The sequence below is a fragment of the Lutra lutra genome, chromosome 18, assembly GCF_902655055.1.
Source record: "Lutra lutra chromosome 18, mLutLut1.2, whole genome shotgun sequence".
Lineage (NCBI taxonomy): Eukaryota > Metazoa > Chordata > Mammalia > Carnivora > Mustelidae > Lutra > Lutra lutra.
The window spans coordinates 7,022,626-7,050,481 of record NC_062295.1 but is presented as its reverse complement, the minus strand read 5'-3'; the positions used below and the strand labels follow the sequence as shown (position 1 = coordinate 7,050,481).

At 50.6% G+C, this 27,856-nt stretch overlaps 1 protein-coding gene across 1 annotated transcript in view; it reads right to left on the bottom strand.

Moving 5' to 3' along the window:
- The window catches only part of ABAT (4-aminobutyrate aminotransferase), an 82,919-nt gene extending 57,047 nt beyond the window's left edge, over positions 1-25,872 (bottom strand). The window contains exon 1 of the mRNA XM_047712646.1: positions 25,731-25,872. The gene's annotated coding sequence lies outside the window, so the exon portion shown is untranslated. The remainder of the gene's footprint in view (positions 1-25,730) is intronic.
- Positions 25,873-27,856: the final 1,984 nt, after the last annotated feature.

Sequence of the window (27,856 nt, the reverse complement as noted above, 5' to 3'; positions counted from 1 at the left end):
GAGGAGAAACATGTAGCTCGGGTAGTTTAGGGAACATGTCCAAGATCACAGAGCTAATTACCTACCCAAGGAGCTGGAGTTTGAACCGAAGTTCATCCTGGCCCCTCACATAGCCACTAACGGATGCCAAACACCCCATCACACACCCAATCACACAGGTCTGTAAAAATTAAACTTCTGAGTGGACAATTTGACTTGTGGCACTTATTTCAAACAATCTGATTAATCAATACTTAAGATCACTTAAGCATTAGCTAAAAAGTTTGCAGCTTGCCCTGAACTTTGTACCCACGTGGGACGTTAAGAATTGATAATAAACCAGACAATGAACGCCCCCGCCCGTGTGCCTCCTCTTGCCTCGGTGGGATGTGAATCAGAGAGACAAGTCAAGTCCACCTCTACCCCCTCAGAGCAGCCCCCTGTCGGACATAGCAGTGGCTTCCTTCCTTCCTGGGATTGCATGTGGGATGGCGGGCTGGTGCTGGTTTGCCCCTCCCGGTAGGGCCAATTCTGCCCTGTGACATACGAGAACTGGCTGCGTCTCACTGGGGATGGGGATGGTGGTGCTGCCACTGCAGCTGGCTCTGGGATGATCCTGGCCAGAGCCCAAGAAATCCGTGCTCTGAAGCTGCCAACATCCCTGACTCCGGGCTGAGCGTAGCCAGCTCAATTCCACAGTGTGGCTGCTGCCTCAGAAAGGCAGGATTCACCCTTGCCTCTTGCAAACTGGCTTAGAAGCCGACCACAGTCCAGGGCTGACTCCTTGAACACTAACACGATTACCTGGTCATCAGCTGGAGGATGAAACCAGAGAAAGCAGCAAGAAAGGGAACTCTGATCTGTGTCTGAAATAGGACTCTGATTCATCTGTTTTTCTCCCTCATTTCCACTGCCTCCTTCAGATCACCACGGTCATCTACTGCGGGTACGGGCACCTTCCTGCTTGTCCCTCAGCCTGTCACTTCTTGTCTCAGTGTTGCTTCCCAGGCTTTCACGAGGCCTCTGAGATGCTGCCCAAGCAACCCCTGCCTCTGATTCCTGGAAAGCACAGAGCTCTGTGGTCTCAGGGCCTTTGCATGGGCTACTCTTGCTGCCTGGATGGCTTCCCTCACTTTTGCTTGGTCCACTTCCAAGCATGCCTCAGATTTCAAACCACCTATGTTACCTCCTCAGAGAAGCTTTTTTCTTAACTGCATGGAAATAAAAGCATCCAATGTAACTTCTTAGAGTGGTGTTGTTTCTTGCCACTTACCACTGTTTGCACGTGTATATTCATTTGTGTATCCCCTGAATGTGCACCTTCCATGCCATTCCCGAGACCCCAGAGATGCAGGGTGTCCCCAGCAGTTGGCCCAGTGCCTGGCACACACAACGGGCACGTTCAGTGTCTGCTGAATGAATTCTTACTATTCCCATCTTACAGATAAAAGACCCGAGGGCTTGGAAGAAAGGAAACTTGCCCGAATGACACTTGGATTTTTTTTTTTAAAGTCCCCTACTGTGTGCAAAGTCCTAACCCAAAGGGTCTAGAGGCTCTACTGAGAAACGTAGGCAAATAGCTAGTATGCAGAAATGGCATCACTGGCCACAGAAATGTGAAGCCTTCCTCCTCTCTTTAACCACTTGTGAAATGGAGAGAGTGTGTTAGGTGTGGAGTCAGTTTCCTCTCTTTGAAGTGATACCCAGAAGGAAAAATCAACCGACCAACCAGGAGTTAAGCTAATGCCTTTCTGATCTCAGGTCTGAATGTCAGAACGTCTCCCCTGGCTCTCCAAACAGACCCTGCTAGAGAGTATCTGGGCGCAGCCTTTTTGGAAAACAATGTAGCCACTAGGGATCAAGAGATACTATTTTAAACCCAAATAATTCCACCTTCAGAAATTTAGCTAATGCAAGTAATCTTACACAGGGGCGCAGTCCCGAGCTCAGAGATGGTCACGGCAGGGTAGTTTACAAGAGTGGACAGCTGAAAAAAACATGTAAACAACCAGCAGTAGGGGACCCCTCAAATTAGCTGTGATACAGTAGCTTCATCATTTACCGAAAACTACGTAGAAAGGCAGGGAAATGATTTTCGAAGCAAAGCAATAAGAAAGAAAGAACTGGGAAGTTTTAGATGCAGTCTGGCTAGAATTTTGTTGAGGCACAAAAAACAAAACCATAAACCGGAACAAGGGAAAGCACAGCTTGAAAGAAAGAAACACATTTTCTGTTGAACAACACTCTTATCTTTCATCTTTCATCTATGGGGTGGCAGTCTCCTTTTTTGTATTTTCTGAGTCATCGTAATGACGTGTATTACTAGTTTATTCCAATGTTAGGAGGAAAGACACCTCTCTGGCTTTCTCAAATGATTTACAGAAAGAAGGCACAAGAAAGGTGAGTGTGGCCTCAGTGAATGGCAGGTGAGTGCATCTAGACATTTAATTATAGGAAAACAACTACCGAATAATTTGACATGGCATTAACACAGAGCCCAGAGGCACTTGAAAATTGATCCGTGTTCGGTGTGGTTTCTGAAGGTGTGAAAAGAGGAGATGAGCTTCCAAATGGGCTATAAAAAGTACATTTGTTTTCTGGCATTGAACCAGGTCAAAACCGGGTTCCAATCCCAGGTGGAAATGCTTACAAGGTGAAAGTGGGTCAGCATCGGCAGGAGTTCGGTTGACACGAAACGGGACTTCTCGGCTCACCCGAAGACGGCTGTGGGGGAGGTGGTGGGGGGTGGAAGCCTGAGCTTCAGCTCGGAGTCTGGGGGTCTGGGGTTCACAGAAGGTCCTGGAGGAGGATGTTCTGCTGCTTTGCTACCCTGGGATTCAGACTATAGGCTAGGAGTCTACAAATGTTGGCCAGCTGCCTGACTTTACAAATAAACATTTCTGGAACATGCGATCATTTGCGGCTGCTGCAGCTGCCTGGAAGGGCTAGGCTGGCAGAGCAGAGGAGCTGTGACCGCAGGGCCCCAGGCCGAGGGCATTTACCATCTGGCCCTTTGCAGACAGTTCACCGACCTTCCCTCCGGGGACTGGCGGCGTTGAAGCCGCAGATCTGTCCCATCTTCCCAATAACAACCTGGCGGTCTGCGCTGGTCCATTCCACGAGGAGTCTGGTTTTTCAAGAGGGCATGCGCACCCTGCCGCTTTCCACAGCAGACGGCGTCTGGTTTTCTGCCAACATGTTGATGGCGCTGGAGAGACCTGCTTCTCCAGACTTGGCACCTGCGGTCTGCCTCGTTTTGCTGTATTGGCCAGTATTTATAAAAGGCCTTTCCCTTGAAGTGATCTTGCATTTTAACAAATAAATTTAAGTGATTTTACATCACTATTCTATCTGGAAAGCAGTATCACTTAATATTTTGTGTTGAAATGACAGCAGAGCTGTGTGATTACTTGTGCCTGGTTCGGGTGCCAGCATGAGGCTCCAGGCCACCCAACCCTTCCACGGGCCCCCTCTCTGGCATGCTGTCTAACCCATCAGTAATCCCAAGGGCTTCGGCTTGGAAACAGATCCAGAATCTGCCCACTTCTCCCACCTCCACCATTGCCACAGGTGTGCCCAAACCCCCAGGGCACCCCCCATGGCCTCCCACCCAGAAGCCAGGCACAGGAGGATGGGGTCTGCTCTACTTCCATGACACATCAGCAGCAGGCAAATTCACAGGGGTGGAAAGCAGATTTAAGGTTACTGGTTGTTGGAGCTATTGCTTACTGGTTGCGGAATTTCTATTTGGGGAGAGCAAAAGGTTTTGGAACCAGAGAACAGTGAGGGTTGCACACCCCTGTGTGTAATTCATGCCACTGAACCCACTGAATTTGACCTGGCTTTTAAGGGGTGAATTGCTTTGTATGTGGGTTATATCATGATAGAGCTATAAAACACAAAACAGTGGCAACACAGAAGGGACGTGTTGCCAGTCTAGGCCAGGCCTCTGCCTGTCTCTGTGGAAGAGGGACTACCTGGAAGACGTCTGAGCCACAAGAAGCCCAGATCACCACGAGAGGTCCTGGAGGCAGAGACCCACATGGAGAGAGAGGGCCAGAGCACTGCAGTGGCAGGCCCGGGGGTGAAGAAGCCATCTTGGACATCCGGCCCGGTCGAGCCTTCGGATGATCCCAGCCCCAGCCGCATCTGGCCCGGCATGATGCAAAAGACCCTAAGCCAGGAGCACTCGACCGAAGTCGGCCAACCCACAGGAGTGGGGAGATCATGCTCCGTCGTTGTCTGAGCCGCTAAGATTTAGAGGCTCACAGCATGGGAGCCATCTGGTAGAGGGAGAGCCCTCGGAGGGTGTGGGGTGAGGGGCACCTGCCACAGGAAGGAAGATACACAAGCTCTGCATGAAATGCTGGCTCTCCTGGTCGCTGCCATTAGCTCTGGCAGGCCACTGAAAGTCAGCTTCCTTCTAACAAGGGACAGACCTGGTTGATCTGCTGGTTCGAAGGACAGACGATACAGCCAGGGACATGCCCCACTTTGTCCATGTCTCTGGCCAGCACTGCTGGCCTGCCTGATCCCCCCAGCTCCCCTTTCTCAGCAAGCGCAGTTGGGGCCAGGCTTTAGGGGTCGTGGGCCAAGGCGGGGAAAGCTACTGCTGGAAGAGAGCTGTGAGCTCAGCTGGGCCATCCTCCCTGCAGCAGCAGGAGCACTCGGGCACTAGAAGCAGGGGGGCCTAGTGCCTTTGGAGGGGGCACAGCCCTGCTGACACCTTGACTTTGGAGTTCTAGCCTCCAGCACCAGGAGAGAGATGACTTCTGCTATTTAAAGCCCTCTTGTCTGTGGTACTTCATTGTCTCAACACTGGAAAACGCATGCATTATCTCCATGAATGTTTCTACCAGTCACCCGAGAGAGGCCCCGTTCTCATCACCTCCAATCTACAAACTGTGATGTCCCCCACTTTCACATGTACACATGAGGGGAGGAGAGCCCAAGATTGTACATGTACCACTCGTGCCCCGGTCTGAACCCAGGCACTGACTCCATGCTTCTGTGGCCTGATGTCCCTCCAGACAATTCCAGGACATCCTCTCCTCTCTTTCTGTCTCCACCTGAATCCGAGCTTCCTCTGCCACAAGCAGCCTTCTAAATGGTCTCCCTGCTTCCACTGTGGCCCTCGTGTCATCCACTTTCCATGGGGAGCTGGAAGGACTAAGCTCCAAATCTCCCAAAACTGCCCCCACACACCTGCGTGTCTCCCACCTCTGAACGGCCAGCCCCTTCTTCAGCTATCACCTCCCTCAGAGAGCCTTCCTTGATTCCCACGACCGCATGTCACCAAATGTGATCTTCATCAAGGCTTGTCACTGTTTTCCCGTCTCTCCATTGACGCGGCTGTCTTCTTGCACTATAATGCAAGCCCCCACCACCCTGGCTCACCTCTATTTCCTAGTGAGCGCAAAATATAAATCATGTGTTGAATGTTGGGACGTGGACATGTCTGCGGATGGGAGCAGTAGGATGACTCCGTACCAGGGAAGTTAAAATCAACAAATGATCATTCAATCCAGGCAGCTGGCCTCTGGGGAAGTAGGCGGTCTTGGGTTCACTCATACAGGCCTGTCCGACTTGGGTGCCCTTCCATCTGCCTCCCAGGGCACCTGGCTGCTGGGAACACTCCCCCATCTCTCCTGCAATGGTCCCATCAGCTGGTCTGCATCTGCAGACAAAAAGCGCTGGCCCGGACTCCAGGAACACAGATTGCCAATTGGCAAATTATGGAGAGCTCACAGGCAGAGGGCAACCTTTTCCCTGGGACTCCCCCTGCAAGGTCACACTGGCCCTCTGTGTGTCCAGAGCTGTGCTGAGTCCTGGGCAGAGTGGAATGAGCACTAGGACCCTGAATGACAGAGGAAGTGGGCTCTGGGGGTTATGGGCGTGGGCGGGGCCCTGAGACGCAGGTTTGTGTCCAGTGGTGCCTATACTATGGCTACTGTCCTGGATAAGGTACAAAACAAAAGGGAAATAGCCAGAATGGGCAGATTTCAGGTTAATAATTAAGATAGCTTCTTGCATGGGAACAGGTTCCACTCCAGAGTCTGGACACCCCCTCTAGGAGGCAGGAGAGGGGCTTCAAGCATCCAGGAAGGGGCTCAGTTAGACTGGATCAGCTCAGAGGCCACTCCCAGGCCCAGGTTCTGAGACTCTGTGCCTGTGTGATTGCCCACTCTCCTGGGGCCACTGCTGTGCTCCGAGGAATGGCAGGTACCTGATGTCCCAGGCAAACTGCTCTACTCGGTTATCACCAATCACTGCTTGTGCCTGTGCTCACTCTAAGTGCTATTCGTTCGAGACTTAACCGCATTCTGTCATGGGCAAGACCCGTTCCCATTTCACAGACAGGAAAACTGAGGCTCAGAGTAGTTTAGGCAAAGCTCACCCCCTCCCTTGTAGCAAGTAAGTGGCAGCTAGGATTTGAACCTATGTCTGTCTGGCCACCTCGCGTCTCTGCGGAGTCAGGAGCACGGTGCTACAGGGTGATTCTACGGAGAGGGGGAAGTGCAATCTTTACTGTCCTTGGGCTCCTGCAGGAAATGAGAACTCCAGCAAGGCGCCAGCCTCTTATCACAGTCAGTGCGAACCAACCATCTGCTTCCCATTCATTCGGTCTTTTAGCAGAAATCTCTGAGGAGTCCCTCCCTCTCTCCCACAATGCCAGCTCAAGTGGGGAGATGTCTTGTACACTCAGCAACTTTCCCCTAACCACGTGGCACCAACATGCCACTCTTGTTTCCAAAGGACGTCCCTCGGCAAAGCTCGAGGAGCCTGGGAACAAAGAGCTCTGGTCACAAGGACGGATGCTGGTGGCCCCAGTACCAGTGACTCAGGCTCAAGGCCTGGAATCCCTAGCTGAGCCGGGTGGGCAGAACCCGGCCTGCCGGGCCCTGTGTCCCTGTGAAATACATTGGGGATGAGGAGGTGGTAGGGGAAGCACAGCATGTGGGTGAAGAAGGGAGTGCAGGGCTGTGTCCCAAAATGGGAACGCGGGTGTTTGGATGTGGTGACCTGCTACATTTTCCTTCTCTGCCTGGGAGCTCCTGCCTAGATGTGGTACATGGCCAGATTTCTAAGTTACTCCAGGGGTGGCTCAGCCTTCGGATGGCACCTGCCATGGCCAATCCCAAGGGGCCATTCCACCCAAAACACGAGCTCCTCTTTTAGCAAAGTGGTGGTGGTGACTGGGAATCTCAAATTTAAAACCCTAAAAGCTGGATAATCAGACCTTGCCCAATCCTCCCTTTTAATGGAGTGAAAAAAACAAGGCTCAGAGAAGACAAGTGATTTGTCTGATGCCTCATGGGAGGTTCTAGATGGCAAAGAACAGGGATCCATCTCAGGAGGGTCTGCTGTGTGCCTTAACAACCAAAATCTCACAACAAAGTCTGTGAGGCGGGGTCTATCGTCATGCCCATTCTCCAGAAGAAGAAACTGAGGCTCAGAATCACATCACTTCCCAAGAGTCACTGAGTCACCCTTGGTCCTCGGGTCTAAAACCGCATTGGTGTGTGCATATGGGTGCCTGGGGCAAAGCCCAGTGAATAAAGCACATCGATTCAATGTAAAGAAATGATGGCCAGGATAATGTCAGTTTCCACCGAGCAGTTACTCTGTATCAGGCACTCTTCCGGGTGTCTCTAAGTATTATCTCATTTAATCCCCACCACGACCACCCCAGTAGATACGATGGCTATGCCCTTCTTACAGTTGAGGCTCAGAGAGGTTAACTGACAAGCTCGAGGTTTTACTGCTGAGCTGGGGATTCGAACCTGTGGACAAGGATTTAGGTGGTGTGTAGGGAGCACACGAGTTACCTGTAGGGATTTACTAGACATCACCTTAAATGCTCTCACAGCCCAGCAGTCACATCGCCTTCATCTCTCCCCCTGGGGTGGGTTTTAGGGATGGGCCACAGCACGCCTGTGCAGTGCAGTCTCCTCACCCTTTCTCTTTGAGCTCCAGAGGAGCTCAGGGAATCGGCCACCCAGGTGGTTGGACCTTGGGTAACCAGGCACCCGCAGGGTGACCCAACCTCACCATCCACAGCCTCCACCTCTGAAGACCCCAGGCCCAACCCCGGAGCCACCCTGAGATGGTGTTAACTTTTGGTTTAAGCTGGCACCGGCAAGAGGACAGAAATCATTGTTGTTTAGAAACATACAAGGTGGGGCACCTGGGTGGCTCAATGGGATAAGCATCTGCCTTCAGCTCAGGTCATGATCCCAGGGTGCTGGAATCAAGCCCTGTACTGGGCTCCCTGTTGAGCAGGGAGTCTGCGTCTCCCTCTGCCCCTCCCCCTGCTTGTGCATACTCTCTCTCTCAAAGAAATAAGATCTTGAAAAAAAGAAAAAGAAATGTACAAGTGAATTCACATAAAACTGAAGAGATCTCAATGAGATGGGTGGCTGGCATCCACGCCGAGTTTCTGGTTGTGGCTACAGATTAGCAAGATGTTACCATTGGGGGAAACTGAGTGCAGAGCACAGGGCATCTCCCTGTATTATGTCTTACAACTACATGTGAATCTACAAGGATCTCAAAACAGTAAGCTTACTGGAAAAAGGAGAGCAAGACGACGACAAAAGAAATCCCTCCAAGCAAATTTGGGATCTGAATGTACATGGAACCCTGTCAAGAACTTCTCTGATAGAGTTCATCCAAATATCCAAATAACGTACTCATGTATGCATTCAACAAACACTGGCCACGTGTTCATTTTATGCCAGCTCCTGGGATAATGCTAGGGACACGGAAAGGACATATAAAACCTGTGTCCTCTTGGGATGCACAGTTGTGCTGGAGAAAGACGACAGAGTGGTATGAGAAGGAGGACCCCAACAATGACTTCCCCCAAAGAGAAGTGGGCACCCTGGCTGGGGTGGCCAGAAGACCTTCCTCCACGAATGATGGGGGACCTGCCCTAAGCAACAAGAGGCTGCCTCTCTGGGCCAGACTGCCCTTGAACTTCTAATCACCAAAGGTGGAAACGGGAAAATTTCAACCTCATGTAATCTTGGGCAAGTTACTTAGACCTTCTGTGCCTGTCTCCTCCTTTGTAAGATGTTGATGAGAACAGGACCTACCTTGGAGGTTAAATAATACTATTCCTGTAACGCGCTCGGAAGAGAGGCTAGTTAAAGGGTTTCATGTGCCCTTTTGTTCCTTGTGAAAAGCAGAGCCGTGAGCTAACCGGGCACCACCCCCAAAGCAAGCCCTGACAGCGGGGGCGCAGCGACTTCGTGTGGGGACATCCCTGAGCCCTGTAGCCGGCTCTGCTCATTGACACCGGCAGGGGTACGGGGAGGATGCAGAGAGGGCCACTTCAGACCCCAGCTGAACCTTGGCAGGACTTTCCTGGTAACCCCCGTGCCTGAAAGGGGAACATGCCTCATTTCATAACCTTCTCCAGGTTAAAGATTGCCAGTCCCGGGAAAATTGTTTCCATCTCCTACCTCCTACAACACACCTTTGGCTCCTTCAAAGGTCTGAACCACGTGAATCTCTCCCTAACTGTACTGGGGAAAGTGTTTTTCAGTTGCGTAAGACAGTGGAACCCTTACAGGAAGGGCAAGGAGAGGCCCGCACGCTTGCTCCTTCCCTCCAGATGAACATGCAGACAGTGAGTGACCTTTGGGACACCGTGCTGACCGGCATGGCCTGAGTTTATGAGCATTTCTCATTCCCAGAAGGAGGCCCAGAATATGGTATGGCAGGTACGCAGGGCTTCAGACCCCTGTGGGGGATTTTTTCCCACTTCCCCATCAACCCGGGGGTTGCACCATCAGAAGCGGCCTGGAATGCAGGAGCCGGAATGGTGAGTTTTAAAATCTATGCCGAGGGGCGCCTGGGTGGCTCAGTGGGTTGAAGCCTCTGGTCATGATCCCAGGGTCCTGCGATAGAGCCCCACATCGGGCTCTCTGTTCAGCGGCAAGCCTGCTTCCCCCCACCCCCTCTGCCTGCCTCTCTGCCTACTTGTGATCTCTGTCTGTCAAATAAATAAATAAAAATCTTTAAAAATCAAATAAAATCAAATCCATGCTGAGCCCAACATCACGGGTTCAGCTCCTTACTGTTATCTAAAGCATTCTACTGACTCCCAGCACAAAGATCCCATCCTAGTGGGAGAACCTCCAGAAACCCCTAGAGAACCAATCACCATGGACAAGGCATCACGGAGAGATGTACTCCCCAAAGCAAATGGCCTCTGAAAACTCTAGAAAGGGTATGGAAAAGGCGTGCTTTTAAGCAGGGTCTCTCTACCTCAGCACTATGGGTTTTGTGGGCCTGATCTTTCTGCGTTGTGTGCATTGGGGCTGCCTTGTGCCCCCAGGATGGTTAGTGAACAGCCCTGGCTTCTGCTCACTGGGTGCCGATGTTGCCGCCCCAACCCCTGGCTCCCCTACCTGGCTCCTCCACCCCCAACCCCACCCCGGGGCGGCTGTAACATCCCAAGGTGTCTCCAGACCTTGACAAATGTCCTCTAGCATGGGAGGAGGGGCAGGGCACCGTCGCCCTGGGGGGGGAAATCTCCTTCTCTTAAGGAACAGTGGCAGGTCATCCCCTCCAAGGGGACCCACAGAACAGTTCCGGCAAAGCAGTTCAAACTCCAGCTCCTGCACTTGGTTTCTGGGGAACAGGGGCAAGTTTGATCAATGGGTCTGAAGTCACGTCATGGGGTTCTGAGGGGGTTCCTGAGGGTGCTCGCAGGGAGCACACGGACCGCCAGGCACAGACAGCCTATACGCCCAGGACACAGAGCGTGTGCCGACATGGAGCACAGGCCGGCGGAGGTAGGGACGCACAGAAATCTGCATTCGGCTTGATTTTTACCTCCTGACCTATCCCAGGGTCAAGGGATAAACCAATCCTTATTCCCAGATGGCACCATACCTCCAGGCTCTGAAACCTCCCTGGAGCTCCCCGCTGCTTCGTACTCTTGCCAACAGATTACTGCCTTGAAAACTCCCGAGGAACACAACAGGTGCCTGGATTCATGAAAATAACGTCAGTCTTGTCGGCCGCGGCTGGATCTCCAGTCCCAAAACAGGGATCGGCCAGTTTTAATGAGATTTTGAGGGCTGGTGTCTATACAGATCTCCTCCCCACTTTCCAATTCTGTAAAAACCCAGCGGACGTACATCTTGATTAAAACCTTAATTACCCCCCTTAGAAAGAACCCAAACCCCACGCTGGCTACCAAATTAAAAGGACAGTGTCAAGAGCAGGATCGAGGTCTTAGGCCTAGATACCCCTCTGTGCAGCTCAGGGCATGCATCTGGTGGCGTTTTAGAATCCTGACTCAGAACAGTGCTGTAAAGCTACAGTGAAATTCTTCATCAGCCTAACCTACTCCTTATTTTGAAAAGAAAAAAAAAGTATGACTCAAGTTTAGAAATTAAATTTGTCGAGAGCTGGGGACTATTATATTTGTCCCTTGGAAACTGTGTGGTCTTAGGCAAGTGACTTAGGCTCTCTGAGCTTCTGTTTTCTCATCCGTGGAGTGAGGACACCAGAGCCTCCCCAGGGTGGTGAGCAGGGATGATTAAGAAGAGTAAGAGGAACAGCTCCAGCCCACAGCACGGCGTCTGGCTCCAGGCCCATCCCAGGAGGGCCCAGCAGGCAAGACATGGTTGTCAGGCTGGGGCAGAAGGCTGTGCCGGGCAGACCTGCGTGGAGGAGCCGTCCCTTCCACGGCTGCACAAGCCAAGTGCTCGGTGCCAGATGCTGTCGGCTGAAGCTAAATGAACAGGGCTGTCACTCCAGAGGTTGCTGCACATTTTCTCCTGCAAAGAAGCAACCCTAGGTATGCTGAAAGGACTCCCGGGACTGCTCTTAATGTGGAAGATTCAAGGGGACCCCTGTTATTTGCTCAGGATAATTGTTAATGATGGCACAAAAATCAGCCCTTGAACATGGTCTGGAGGTCTGGCCCCACTCACTGTTCTAATTTCCACATACAAGACCTTCCCCTCCCTCTGCATTCTCCCATTTGGATCTGGTGTCTTTCTCACGTAGGCTTCTGCCTCAGAGCTGTTGCACATGCTGATCCCACTACCCCAAATGCTCTTCCCTTGCTTCCGATTCCTTAATTCCTATACAACTCATGACACATCTCTTCCAGGAAGCCTTCCCTGACTCGTCCCCTCTTCACACACTCTTAGACCCACAGTCCTCTCCCTCTTATGGCACCACCCCATTGCCATGGCATCTGTTTCTATAGTTATTTGGTTCATGTCTGGCTGCTTACAGGACCGCAGAACTCTTTATGTTGTGTTTATACTTAAAATCATATCCCCAACATTACACTATCTGGGAGCACATTAGGCCCTCAGTACATTTTCGTTAAAATGTTAGTATCAGTCTATTTTTTTAAAAGATTTTATTTATTTATTTGAAAGACAGAGAGAGATCACAAGTAGGCAGAGAGGCAGACAGAGAGAGAAGGGAAAGCAGGCTCCCCGCTGAGCAGAGAGCCCGATGTGGGGCTCGATCCCAGGACCCTGAGATCATGACCTGAGCTGAAGGCAGATGCTTAACCCACTGAGCCACCCAGGTGCCCCAGTAGCATTCTCTTTAGAGGGCAATCTGGCACGTTCCATCATATTCCAGTGCTACTGTGGTTAAGACGACATGGCAAGGAGGGCAAAGACAAACACCAATGCAACAGAACAGAGAACAGAAGAACAGACCTATGGCAAAGCGGCGGTGATATTGGGTCAATTAGATTATCTCTAGGGAAAGAAAAATTCGTCATGATCCTCCCTAATGCAGGACATAAACATCAACCCCTGGTGGTAATAGACGTAGATCTGAAAGGTAAAACGTGAAGGCTTTTAGGAGGGGGCACTGTGGATGACCTTGGGTTACTGAAATAGGACACAAAAACCATTAACCATAAAAGAAAAGATTAATAATGTGAGCCATAAAAAATTAAAAATTCCAATCACCAGAAGTCACCAGGAAAATGGGAATCACACCACAGGACAGAAGCTATTTGGAAAACATACAACTGCCAAAGGGATCATTATCAAGCGTGACAAAGACTCTTACAAAGCAGTTAGAAAAAAACCCAGACAATTTAAAAGAAACATGGACAAAAGATCTGAATGGGCGCTTCATAAAAGAGCAAATCCAAATGAACAAGAAACACATAGAAAGGACGATCAAATTCAGTGAGTGAGTAGGGAAGTTTTAAAAATCACTACACACCCACCAGAATGGCTCAAATGACCAAATACAATATCAAGTCCAGGTACCGGAGCTGGATGGGATATGCAGCAACTGGAAGTCTCATGCAATGGCTGGTGGAGTCCGAATCGGGCAGCCACTTTGTGCTCATGGCAGCACTTTGTGTAACCAGCCTTGCTGTGGATCGCATCATGTTTCCTCCTTCATACAGTGAAGCCCCAACCCTCAGTGTGATGGTATTTGGAGATGGGGCGCTTGCGAGATAGGTGGGTTGGGATGAGGTGGCGATAGTGGAGCTGTCATGGTGGGATTAGTGTCATTGTAAGAAGGAGAGACACCGGGGTGCTGTCTCTGCCATGTGGGGACACAGTGAGAAGACGGCCAGGATGAGAGCCCTTGCCGGAACCGGACTGTGCTGGCACCCTAATCGCGGACCTTCAGCTTCCGGAACTATGTATTTTGTCCTGGTGCCGGGGCAGATGAAGACAGACCTCAAACCGCAAACAACACAAATGTTCCCAGCAGTGGGGAAGATAAGGGAAATGATGGCCCGTGCACACCCTGACAACCGGCCAACAGTGAAAACGAATGGACGAGACTCTGGGGTGTAGCCTGGATAAATCCCAGATGTCCCGGCGTGCGGGAGAAGCTAGACACAGTGGAAAAAAACAGACAAAACTAATCTGTCATGAAGGATGCCTCCCCGGGTAGTACATGTACAAGAGCGCTAGGCAAGAGCAAGGACGGACTCTGGGAGAGACCGGAAGGGCTTCCCTGCGGCTGGAATCATGGTTACAAAGGGCATAAGGAGCCTGCTGTTCCGGCTCTCCGAGGGCAGTCTGCTCCCTGACTTGGCTGCATTTATAGGACCGCTAGCTCCGCGAGAAAAGACTGAGTTGTTCTTTTTCGTTTTGTGTATGTTTCCATATGCATGTTATATTTAATAAGAAAAAGGTTTCCAGAAAGGATTTGGGGGGAAAAAAACCAACCCTACACACATAGCTTTTGATGCAGCAATTCTACTTCTAGGAATTTATGCTCCGGGAATATTTGCATGTGTGTGAAGTAACTATGCGCGTCGCTGTCTGTTGCTGCCTCCTCTGGGATGGCAAGATACTGGGAACAATGCGGAGCCCGTTGACAGGGGCTGGTGGGATAAGTAAGTACCCGACAGCACGGAATTTTCTACAGCCATGGAAAGGGGTAACAAGAGCCCTGTGCAATATATTAAGGATAAAAAACAAAGTGTGAGAGGCTCACTCTTGATTTCAGCTCAGGTTGTGATCTCAGGGTCTTGGGATTGAGCTCTGAGTTGGGCTCCGTGCTCAGAGGGGAGTCTGGTTAAGATTCTCTGTCTCCCTCTGCCCCTCCTCCCCTAACAAAACAAAACAAAAACAAAAAAAAACCCAAAGTGCAAAACAGTGATCCCTTTTAAAATAGTGGAGCTGCCTCTAGGGAAAGGAAGAGGCCCAGGAGATGTGTATAAAGGAGGGAAATTTACTTTTCTTTTCTTTGTAAACTGAGTTCTACTGTTTGAGTATTTTACTGTGTGCTACTTGGCCTATTCAGAAAATAATTATCACTGAAAAACAGAGTAAGTACATATAGAGTGGATAGATAAAGGCATGGGAAGGGAAGGAGCCAGATTCTGACTCTCTGGCCCTTGGAGGTCACACATTTGAAGATGGATTTTGGAGCCAGGCAGGTCTCGGGTCAAGTCCAGTTTTTGGGTCTTCCTACCTCTGACCTTTGCCCAGGAATTTAAAACCCTCTGATTCTGCCTTCATCCACACGAGGACCATCCCATCTGGGTACCGAAAGCATCAAATGAGATCATCCAAACAGAGCCTGGTGTCTGGCAGGTAGAAAGCATTCAACCACGTTCACCCTGAACTTCCTAACCGGTAACTGCCAATACATTGTTCCAAGACTGGTATCATTGTGGCCATTTTACAGATGAGGAAACTGAGGTCCAGAAGTTACCATCTCCAGGGCCTTCAGGAAGCCCACAACAGACGTGACCTTTCCCTTGAGCCCACAGGAACAACGAAGAAACAGACCCCAACCCACACTCCAGGCAGGCCCTCGAGGTGGGGCACTTGGCTGAAAGGGATCAATGACTACCAATAATCCGAGTTCTTTGTGAACTTTGGACTTCCTCTGCCTACTGCTGGTCTTACTCAGCATTTCTGACTTTTTAATTCTGCTTTCTCATTTGCCACAGCAGCTGGTAAAGGGATAGGACGTTATTATTCCTGATGACTGATAAGTAAACAGAGCTCAGATGGAGGGTTGGGGGATGGGGACGATGGACACAGTGGCACCCGTGTGGCTCAGGGTCAGGCCTGGGGCCTCAGAGTCCATACGCCTGGATCACTCCGTGGACATGATGTTGTTACTCTGAGAGCCAGGGGAAGTCTGCCACCCTCTCTGGGCCTGCGTTCCCACCTCTGCAGTTTGACCAGTCTTCCCTTCAGGGACATGACCAAATATACCCCTTAGAACAGCCCTAGCAATAGCCCTAGCACCCACTGAATCCTGGGCAAACACGAACAGCCACTATTTATGAGTCCTTGCATCAGGATAGGCAGAGTCCAGGGTCTTCTGAACATTTCCCCCATCCCTCTAGCTTATGGTTACTCTGAGAGCCTAGCTCTGAATCCTTCCCAGACCCTGTCCCCAGAGCAGAACATCTACGTCCTTGTGTGTGCCACTCTCATGTGAGCCCTGCTTTTGGCCCCTGGGAGGACTGTGCACTTAGGGCTGGGGCAGGATGCCAGGCTCGCAAACCCCATGTGCAGGTGGTAATTTGCACAAGCGCTCCTTGCCTTGGTGGGCTCATTTCCAGCCCGTCCCCAGAAGGGCGCTCAGCCTGCAAAGCCAGCAGAGAGCTATTTACAGCTCTGGGCAAGGAGAGGGGAGGCAGGCTCTGCTCCCACACAGGAACAGTGCTCCCGAGGTGGTTTGCTCTTTTGGCTGCTTGGAAGAGGCTGTTCGGCCAATCCTGACTCCAGAGGAGTTTTGAGGTCCTAAAAGCTTTTGCTGAAAGGCCAGGGATCTGCCCCAAGGGTTGCCTGGTTTCCTCAGGGAACTTGTGCTCAGAGGCTAACGGGAGAAGGTATCCCTAGGCTCCCTCCAGTAGAGCTACTCATGCATTCTAGAGATCTAGGCAGAGGACGGATCAGTAGGCCTGTCAAAACCATGGACAGCTCTAGCTACTCTACTACCGCTCTAGGTCAGAAATGGACAAACCGGGGCGCCTGGGTGGCTCAGCGGGTTGGGGCCTCTGCCTTCGGCTCAGGTCATGATCCCGGGGTCCTGGGATCGAGTCCCGCATCGGGCTCTCTGCTCAGCGGAGAGCCTGCTTCCTCCTCTCTCTCTGCCTTCCTCTCTGCCTACTTGTGATCTCTGTCTGTCAAATAAATAAATAAAATCTTTAAAAAAAAAAAAAAAGAAATGGACAAACCATGGTGGAGGGCTGGGGTGGCGGAAGACATCTGGTCCACTGGCCCATCTATGTAAATAAAGTTTTATTAGAACATAGACTTGCCCATTCATTACACTGTCTCTGGCTGCTCATGGTACAGGTAAGTAGTTGTGATTGTTAACTGTATGGCCTGCAAAGGCTCAAGTCCTTACTATCTGGCCCTTTATAGAAGACATGTGCCAAGCCTTACTCTAGGTGATGTCTCTGTCATCTCATCTTTTATCAGGCTTCTCTGATCCACCTATAGTTGGAGTCTGCTCTCCACCCAGCTTCCGGAAGGATCTTTCTTTGGTGCTAATCAAATCAGGTCACCTCCTTGCTTAAAACCCTTGCACGGTTTCCTACTGGTCTCTGCGTCAAGTCCACACACTATCATCAGTCACCTGGATGTCCACGATCTGGCCCTCCTGCAGCTTCCCCTCTCCTCATTCACCCACCCTGTGCTCACTGAAAGCCTCCACCACCCTTAAACACTGGTTTTATGGGGGGGGAAAACTGTGTCTTAATGGAATATTATGCATTATCTGCATACAATACAAACTTTCTGGTTATCTGGTTCTAGCCTTGTTCGTTATCTTTGAGCTATTTTTTCCAATCCTTTGTAAGTTGTGGCAAACTGATAGACGAGCAAATTCTGTCGTGTCCAATCATTTTCCCCTTCCATTTGCAATTCATTTCAACACACCTTTCCTCCATATATAATTGTGCTTTAGTTGACTTCGCCTTTGAACTGGTTCTAACATCTGCCCCGGCCCCTCACTGAGTGATCCTAATCCAGTGCTTTTGTGTCTGCATGGGAGTCATGATTTTACCCCTTTTTAATCTGAAGACTTCTTCCTTTTTTAAAAGATTTTATTTATTTGACAGAGAGAGCACATGTGCATGCACAGAAGCAGGGAGAGTGGCCAGCAAAGGGAGAGGGAGAAGCAGGCTCCCTGCTGAGTGGAGAGCCAGACATGGGACTCGATCCTAGGACCCTGGGATCATGACCCGAGCCCAAGGCACACAAGACACTTAACCGACTGAGCCCCCTGGTGCCCCTGAAGATTTGTCTTCATTACAGTTTTCGGTGATGTCTCTGAGGCTCCGCTCAAATTCTCTCTGTTTCTCAGTCTCTCTGAGACTATCTGTCTTGGCATTTCTGCCTGCAATTTCTTCCCTAGCATCCCCAGGGTTTCTCTGAGTTCCAAACTCTAAGTTCTCCCAGCCTCCCCAGGATGCATCTCGCTGAATGGCAGATGTTCTGGCCTGTCTTCCCACAGTCAGCCTAGAAGATCCTCTGGTGTAGCGGCTGGGTCTCTATCTCTCCCTTGTCGCGCAAATACACACCCCTAGTACTCTGCAGGACACACGGAAGTTGTGCAACTAAAGGCCACAGTAATGAGTGAACGGACGTTGGGTGATAGGACTGCTCACCAAGACAGAAGCCACTAAGGGCAAGACCTTGCTGTCTTCACTCAATACCAAATACACAATGCCAGCATCTGGCATCTGTGGAGTACCCAATAAATACTTTTTGAGTAAATGAAAGCATAGCACTCAATTTGTTTCTTGGCCTGCTTTTCTTTTACTTTTAAAGATTTTATTTGAAAGAGCAAGTGAGTGCACAAGTAGGGAGAGGGCAGAGGGAGAGAGAGAAGCCGGCTCCCCACAGGAGCAGAGAATCTGGTGTGGGGGCCGGATCCCGGAACCCTGAGATCATGACCTGAGCTGAAAGCAGATGCTAACTGACTGAGCCACCCAGGCTCTTGGCCTACTTTTACGTCATCTCCCATTTTTTTTCCCGCTTTGGAAGAGCAAGCCCAGCAGCTTCCAAATGCCACCCTCCTGAGCCATGCTGTGTCACCGCGGTGGCCCATCAACCCCTTCTGGGTCCTGCTCCCCTCGAGGGAATGGATGGCAATCTCCATTCTGCTTCATGGTCATCTTGCGACCTTGAGCAAGGCCCTGCTCCTCTGGACTTCTGTTTTCCCACAGGTCAAGCCCTCGGTTCAGACATTCCAAGAGATAAAGTGTATAAGGCAAAGACAGGAATGACCAGTAATGCCCATGATGTTCCAGCCGGACATCATTTATACTGTATCAAGCACTGTCAGTATAACTCACTGGCAAAGCTAAGCAGGGCCTTCCTCTGAGTTGTGGGGATGACAGAGATATCCTAGGACAAGATTTCCAAACTTGAATGTGACCAGGAATCCCAGCTACCACCCTTTATCGCCAAACCAGTACAGATTTACATTCTGTAGGCCTCTGTAGGGTCCAGTAGTCTGCATTTCTTTTCTTTTTTTTTTCTTTTTTTTTCTTTTTTTTTTTTTTTTTTAAGATTTACTTATTTATTTTAGAGAGAGAGTGAGCAAGCAGGGGGAGGGGCAGAGGGAGAGAGAGAATTTCAAGCAGACTCCCCACCGAGTACAGAGCCCGACTCAGGGCTTAATCCCATGACCCCAAGATCATGACCTGAGCTGAAACCAAGAGTCAGTCACCTAATCAACTGAGCCACCCAGGCACCCCCAACTGTCTGAATTTCTATTGAGTATCCAGATGCTGTGATGCTACAGGGCACTGTACCACATTCCCAGAAGTGAGGCGCTAGGACACAGTGGGTCCCAGCTTTGAAGAAATTCTCAGTGTGGCCACGGAACAGATTTCCAGCACGCTGCCAACAGTCCAAGGTAATAAACACGAGCACCTAAGTGGGAGGAGTTGGCAGTTAAGTCTATAGACCCCTGAGAAAGGACAGGTTGGCGAGGTGGGGGATTTGGGTGCAGGGTTCTCAAAGAATATGGAAACCAGGTTGGGAGCATTCTGCCAGGCCAGTGACTCTAATGAATCCTCAAGTCTGGTGGTGAGGCCCACCAAGCTGTGTGTTAACAAGCCCTCCAGGGCTTCTTATGCTCAAGCGTGAGAACCTCTGTGCTAGGAGGAGAGAAAGGGTAGAATATTGCAGTTTGAAGAACACTGTTTTGTTTTCCCATAGTAGAATTTCAGGCACATGTCTGGGCTTTGTAAATTGTATTCAACTATTCATTCATCCATTTACACACTCATCCATCCTTTTATCTAACCAACAAAGTGGTTGTGTCCATGCATCCATCCATCTACCCATCCACCCATCCACTCACCCACCCAACATCCGAGTATGTCCTGAAGGCCCACCATGAACCCTCTTAGGCACAAGAGACAGGATTGAAATTGTAGATATACACATCTGTCTTAGCCTCTAAACCAGTGGTTCTCTACCAGAGACAAGTCTGCCCCCATGGGACATTTGGTGATGTCTGGAGACGTTTTTGTTGTCCAAATATGGGGGGGTGTGTGCTACTGGCTTTTAGTGGGACGGGCATCAGGGATGATGCTAAACATCCTGTCACACACAGGATAGCCCCCAGAGTTAGTAGGGTTGAGGTTGAGAAACTTTGCTCTAGACTGGGAGCCCCTTGGGGGCAGTAACTATTACAGTCACCTTGATATCCCAAGGTCACAAGACAGCCTGACCCATAGGAGCTGAGCAAATGCTTCCATGCAAGAGGAAATGGCAACACAACATACAGTTATGTATATACAAAGCTCTCAGGGCGTCTGGGTGGCTCAGTGGGTTAAGCCGCTGCCTTCGGCTCAGGTCATGATCTCAGGGTCCTGGGATCGAGTCCCGCATCGGGCTCTCTGCTCAGCAAGGCGCCTGCTTCCCTCTCTCTCTCTCTCTCTCTGCCTGCCTCTCCACCTACTTGTGATCGCTCTCTGTCAAATAAATAAATAAAATCTTAAAAAAAAAAAAACAACAACTCTCAAAACAACCACAAGGGGAACCTGGGTGGCTCAGTCAGTTGAGTGTCTGACTCTCGACTTCGACTTGGGTCGTGGTCTCGGGGTTGTGGGACCAAGCCCCACATAGTGGAGTCTGCTGGGATTCTCTCCTTCTCCCTCTGCCCCCACTTGGACCAGCTCTCTAAATAAATAAATAAACAATATTAAAACAACAACAACAACAACAACAACAAAATACCAACCACAAAAGACAACCTAACTCAAAATGAGCAAGGGACTTAAATAGATGTTTCTCTGAAGAAAATACACAAATGGCCAACAAGCACACCAGGAGACGCTCCATGTCACTAGGGAACTGCAAATCAAAACCACAATGAGATACCACTTCACACCTGCTGGAACGGCGGTAACAGTCATAATAATAATAATAATAATTGGAAAAGAGCAAGCATTGGTAAGGATGCGGAAAAATTGGAACCTTCGCATGCTGCTGGTAGGAACGTAAAATGGTGCCGTTTGGCAGTTCCTCAACAGGTTGAACAAAGTTACCATGTGACTGATCATGTGACCTGACTGGTTCATGCCTGAGCATACAGCCAAAAGAAAGGAAACCCAAGCTGCCTTTAAACCAAAACTTGTGGGGCACCTGGGTGACTCAGTGGGTTAAAGCCTCTGCCTTCGGCTCGGGTCATGATCCCGGGGTCCTGGGATCGAGCCCCACATCAGGCTCTCTGCTCAGTGGGGAGCCTGCTTCCCTTCCTCTCTCTCTGCCTGCCTCTCTGCCTACTTGTGATCTCTGTCTGTCAAATAAATAAATAAAATCTTTAAAAAACAAAAAACCCCAAAACTTGTAGGTACGTGTTCGTAGCAACAGAGAAGACCAGGTGTTGGAACACTGTTCTGGTGAATTCCCTCAGGGAGATACTCAAGCCGGCTCGGTGATGAGCAGGTCCTATTACTACCCCCTTCCCACCACTTTCCTTTCTGCTTTCCACTATTAACCCCTTTCCAAAGTTGGGGAAATGAGATGCTGAGAGGTGTGGTGGTCACATGACACCGTCATGCTGGCAGGAGCCCCGTTCAGTTGTGGGCACTCTGACCCCAAAGCCCACTGGAATGCTTATGAGTTCCCTAGAGCCAGGGCAGAAGTTCAGCCTGGGACAGGGAAGCCTCAGATTCCTCTCTCGTGGCTTCCGAACTCTCGGGAAGTACAGAGGCCCGAGTTTCAGCCACTGAGACTGCTGGCAGGACACTTCCCCAGAGAGACGGACGGGTCCAGGCAGGAATGTGCGGTCCGAAGATCTCACCTGCGCCCAGTATGCTGACCCTGGGGACAGCGGTGGGGCTCCTCCTGTGGGCTGGGGTCCCATGGCCGTACCTCTTGGCAGAGTGACTCAGAGCAAGTCTGTCAACCTCTGGGTGCTGTGCTTTGCTCATCTGTAACGCATGGGAAGCTGGCTGGAGGGTTCCTCCCCTTCGTCTTCCCCCGTGTATATATTCTTACATATACATGTCTCTTTTTTTTTTTTTAAAGATTTTATTTATTTATTTGACAGAAAGAGATCACAAGTAGGCAGAGAGGCAGGCAGAGACAGAGAGAGAGGGAAGCAGGCTCCCTGCGGAGCAGAGAGCCCGATGCGGGGCTCGATCCCAGGACCCTGGGATCATGACCGAGCCGAAGGCAGAGGCTTTAACCCACTGAGCCACCCAGGCACCCCTACATGTCTCTTTTGTGCCCCTTTCTTGCCTGACTAATTCTCCTACGCATTCACATGTATCTTTTTTTTTATACTGTATATATTAATTCTGCAACTTTATTGTTTTCATTAAATGTCTCGGGGAACTTTCCAGGTCAGGAATGTACATCTCCCTCATTTTCCTAAAAAGACTGCTCATTTCCCTCTGTGAACGCACTGCGCTGTAGCCCCTCCCCGTGCTGGTGCTGCAAAGTTCTGCAGTAAACGTTCCTGTGTTTGCTGAGCTACATGCACGAGTGAGCACTGCTACAGGACAGTCCTAGAGGTGGGAGAGCAGTGCGAGTTCTGGAAGAGAAGGCCGGATGACCTTTGAAGAAGGCTCCAGAACCAGGTTATTTCTGAAACTGCTGCTGGCATGAACATTTCTTTGACCTCTAGCAGGGAAGGGGGTAATGCCCTTAGGCAAGCCATTACATCTCTTTGAGCCTTAGTTTACTCATCTGTAAAATGGGAGGCCGGGTCAATGCACAGTAAAGTTGTGTTTTATGTGACGGACTGAGATCGCTGTTAATGCGGAGAGTCTCAGAGGCTAGACACCACACCCTCCATCATGCAGGAAGCAGAACAAGGAGGCCGAAGAAGGAGAAGCATCAAGGGTATGCAAAACATGTGCGTTAGGCCAGCAGTTCTCAGTGGGAGAGGTGGGTGTCATTCTGTCCCCCAGAGGACGTCTGCCAATGCCTGGAGACAGTTTAGTTGGCACACCCAGACAGGCTCGTACTGGCATCTAGTAACAAGAGGGGCCAGAATGGAGCTAAACGCCCTCAGTGCACAGGATGGCCCCCGAGACAGAGAATTATTCCGCCCCCAATGTCAATACTGCCAAGGATAAGAAGGCCTGCTCTGCGGCTCTCTCTTATCTGATGCCTGCCCCCCAACAAACCTCATTCAAAGATGAGGGAAGTGAGCCCCAGAGAGGGAATGACCTTCCTGAGGCTCCCCAGCCAGTAAACTCTTGGCTCATCGGACCACCACCGTCTGGGGTCCTAAAAGCACACTTTGCACTTGAAATCACAATCACTGCTCCCACCCATTTCTTGCAGAGGCTACACACTTTACGAGGATTAACTTGTTTTTATGTGGATAAGGTTAAAAATCTCCTCAAGATCACACACTAAGTAGCAGATCTGGGCTCTAGACCCAGAGAAGAGGAGTCCAGGGACCATCTCTTGACCCCTATGCACTCCAGCCCCCCTCATGCTCTGAACTTTGACCTTGGCAGCTTGCACTTGGCTCCCTCCTCTAAACTGGAACGTGACTGCCAGCCCTTTAGCTGGAGGCAGGGGGAAGCCCCCCCCCTCAAGACCCTCCCATCTGCAGGGACCTGGTCACTGTTGCCCAGCTGGGTGGTTCTGGAGCCCTGTGGCTAGTTTCAGCTCTGGCCCCATTCAGTGCCTCAGGAACAAGAGCTGTGCTCTGTACAGGGGTACGAGATAGCTGCAGGGACAGGAGGGAAGGGGCCTGTGCAAAGTTCCCGGAGCAAACCCAGCTACACAACTGAGGCCCTGGCAGTGGTCGCAGGCACCAGCACACTGCAACCCATCTCGTCCACCACCCTCGGTCGATTTGGCTTTTGGCAAGTGTCAGTGTGGTGGAGGGCTCAGCATAAAGCTCCCATGGGGTAAGCAGTTAAGTGCAGACCCCCAGGAGTGGATTCTACAAGGTGGTCTGTGGGCGGGGGGGCAGTGCTGCATTTCAGCTCTGCCCCTTCCAAGCTGCGCAACATTCTCGGAGCCTCTGAACCTCCTCTGACAAGTGGAGAGGTCAGTCCCAGCAGTCCCAGCTATAAATGTGAGGACCGGAGCTCCTGTCCTGGAGGCCAGCACCCCACAGTCCAGGGAGAGACTGTCACTAGCTTTGCAACCCACTGGCCGGATGACCTTGAGCAAGTATCTTCCCCTCTTTCTGCCTCTGTTCACTCAACCTTCAAAAGAAGGGGCAGGATCTTCAATCTAGAAGCCCTCTAGAAGTCCTTTAATCCAGAAGCTTAGAACTCCAGTCTTACCTCTCCCTGGGACTGACCTCTTTGAGCATCCAGGACACGCATTTCTCCATACCTCATGTCCCAGGTGCAGCTCTAAAGAGCAAGGCAAAGCTCCTTGCCTTTCTTGTTCCTGTCCTCCACCCTTGCCTGCCAGAGAAGAGCTGTTCCCGGCCCCCCTCAAGTCACCAACATCCTGACCCTTAGCCCAGCAAAGCCAACACTGTCTCCAGCCAATGGATGGTTCCTGTAGCATCTACCTGCTCTGGCCAAGTGCCCAGGGAATTCCACTGAGCAGTGCCCACTGGAGCTGTGGGTAAAGGGGCAAGGCCCAGGGAGCAAGCTGGGGTCCTCCTCTTTGCATCTGACACTCCCTTCCCCAGGGGAGAGGTTGGACTGACTCAGGGGAGAATATCCTGAACACCAGCCCTTTGTGTGGGGGGACTGAGGGGATCCCTGGTGGTCCTACTGCCTCAGAGGCCATCTCTGCTGTCAGAGTCCAGAGGGCAGTAGAAGGGTCCTCCCTAGGCTCAGGATCTTGGCTTTAAGGGCTTCATTCTTATCAAACCTCCTCTGGACTCATCTCTGGCCAGGGTGGGAGAAGAAAGGTGGGATGGAATTAGGTGGAGCAGTGAGGTGTGGGAGTATAGTCGGAAAGGATGGGATTTGGGAAAGGCAGGGAGAGTGGGTGTAGAGTGCTAGTGAGAGGCTGTCTCTTGAAAGGGTTAGAGAGAGGTGGAGTGAGGTGGGTGACTTGGTCCTGATGGGTGGCCAGACCCTTGTCCTATTGCTGAGTATGAAAGCCCCGGCCTTACATCTGTTGAAGGAAGAGGGTACCTTCCCCAATATGCTTTAATGTGGTGGTGTTTGCGGCAAGCATTTCTCTGTAAGGGGTGGGAAGGGGGTCTTGGGTGGGGTGGGGGAGGGGAACGGAATCATCATTTATCTGAAGACAAATCCCAGAGTCCAGATGCTGAGGTGGGGTATGCAGGGAGATCCCTGTTGGGTTTGAGGGTGACATGCTGAGTCTCTGCCCTGAGATTTCCCTGTCTTAAGGAAGGGCTTATTTCCCAGGACATCTGGGGGCTTTCATTTTCCCTGGAGGGAGGATACTGTTATCTGTGACCTATCTATCTAAGACCCTCATCATTCCGAAGCAAGGGTGGGAGAACAGATCCAAACTTAGTTTCTGAGGGAGGCGGAAGGTGCATCCGTCTCCGAAGAGATTGGGGGGGGGGCGCCTAGAAATGTGCGGGGGTTGGACCCCACTTTGGGAGGGTACCTTCCATTCCAAGGGGTAAATTAGGGAGGGGAATCCTATCTCTAGAACCTGGGGATTAGGACTGAAAGAGCCCATTTCTGATGGGAAAAGGAGGCTGTTCTGCTCTCTGGATGGTGAGAGACCCTCTCTTTTGGGGGAGGGGACCCGCGTCTCCAGTGGATGAGGGCCCCGATTCTGGATGAAGACGCCCCGATTTTGCTCCCTGGCTGCATGGCCAAAGGACTCCGTCTCGCGTGGACGGGCCCGCCCCCACGCTACCCCGCGCTGTGCGCTTACCTCCAGGCCCGGGCTCGGGTCTGCGACTCCGATCTGCCGGGCTCCGACTTGAGGTTCCTGCGCTCTGAGCTCCGGGTGCGTCCAGTCTCTGCCCCACTTCCCCCAGCGACTCGCGGGGTTTCCTGGCTCCGCCGAGCCGCGCCGGCCAATCAGCGCTGCCGGCCCCGGTCCTCGTTCGCGCCGCAGCCAATGAAAGAGCCCGCCACGGGCCACCGCCCCCGGGGGGAGGGGGAAGAAAGGGCGGGGGCAGAGTCCGGCCTCCGGGGGCGAAGGAGCCGGGGGCCTGGAGGAGGGACCGCAAGGGCCGGGAGCGAGGGTTAGGGCTGGGGAGGAGGAGGCTGAGGACCCTCGTCAGGCCGGAGGGTTGCCTATCTGGTGGAGGGTGGAGAGCGCGTCTCTAAAAGGGGGCGGCTCTATAGGTTGATTTCACCTAGACCTTAATTACCTCCTGTCCTCTATCCTGGGTCCTGGGGGCTGCGAGTGAGTGTAGTTGCCTCACTTGCACCCCTCGCCCAGGCTCTGGAACCTGAGATCCGGAGTCAGTGTCGTATGATGCCCTGCCCCTCTCTGCACCGCCACCCTCCCGGGCGGGCGTTCAGGGCCCTCTCACTCAGCCCTCTCAGTTGCCATTCGCTTAATACCTCCTGCCCCACCAGCTCCACAAGAGAAATAGCTTGTGCACCCTGGAGACAATGCAAAGAGCACTGGACTAAGAGTCCATGGTTCCGTCTGCATAATCTCGGGCAGATCACCCCACCTACCCCCATCCTCAGTTTCCCTAACAGCAAAGGAAGACAATAGTGACAGTACCTCCTTCATGGGTGTAAATGAGATTGTAGATGTGATGAAGGTGATTTTATATAAATTAAAATGCAATAGGAAAGCTAGTTAATATTAAAGGGTGAACAACTGATAGCCCAGTAGCTTTCTAAAGGGATTTGGAAAGAGGATGCATTCATTCAGTGGTAGAGTCAAAGACACACAAACTACCCATCAGAACAACATGTGATCACCAAGAGCTCATAATGAATAAAAATTCCAGACCCTAAAAGGCCACAGAAGAACATAGCTTGGTTTTCCCTGTTCATCCTGATCAGTCATTGTTTCTTTAGTCTGCTGGTATCTTGCAGAAACCTGAGATCCCTCCTTTCTGCTTTCCAGGAATCGAGGCTGCCCTATCTCTGGTTAGTCAAGGATTGTTGTTCTAGGAATTAAGACAAGTAAAGAACAAACAAATAAGCAAATTAAAAAAAAACCAGCCAAACAGCAAAACAAAACAAAAAAAACCAAAGACAAAAAACCAAAAACAACAACAACAACAACAAAACACTACCTGCTCTCTGGTGTGGTCTATGAGGATAGGGACCAAAAAGAAACAATAAATAAGAATCATCCAAAGGAACAGACAGAAAATATAATTGATCCAAGGTTCTGCTGAAATGGAGAGAGCTTTGACAATATTTTTTGGTATGTTAATCCCGCCACCTTGCTTACAGAACTTTATGAGGCCTGGGTTATAAATCTAGCAATTTTTCCTTAAAATCTAAGCCATGTAGATAATCCTCTTTACTGTCCAAAACCTGCCCAAAGAAATAAAATGGTCAATAAACATAGGAGGAAATTAAGTTTGTCAAAGAAAGGGAGGCATAAGAGATGGAAAAACGTCATCTACCAGAATGGCCTAATTTTTATTATTATTACTACTATTATTTATGGGGGTTTCAAGGAAGTGGACAATATCATGAATTGCTGATGGGCGTACAAATGATCGGAGCCTTCCTGGAGAGAAACTGGGTATTCTCATTAAAAATGTTTTCCTGAACAATGAATGGTGCAAAGGTTTAGGGATAAAATGGTTTACTGGCATTTTGTTTATTGTAGCAAAAAACTGGAAACAACTGTTCAACCACAGAGACTCTAAAGGGACATCTGTTGCATGAACAGAATTCCACCAATAAGACATAAATATTGAATATCGAGTGGTATGAAAATGTCATCCCAAGATATTAAGTGAACAAAGGTATCCACCAAAAAAGTTTATTTGGTATTATCCTGTATTGGTTAAATTGATGTAAATAGACCTGGATAGATCAGTGCTGTCTGACAGAACTTTGTGGTGGCACAAA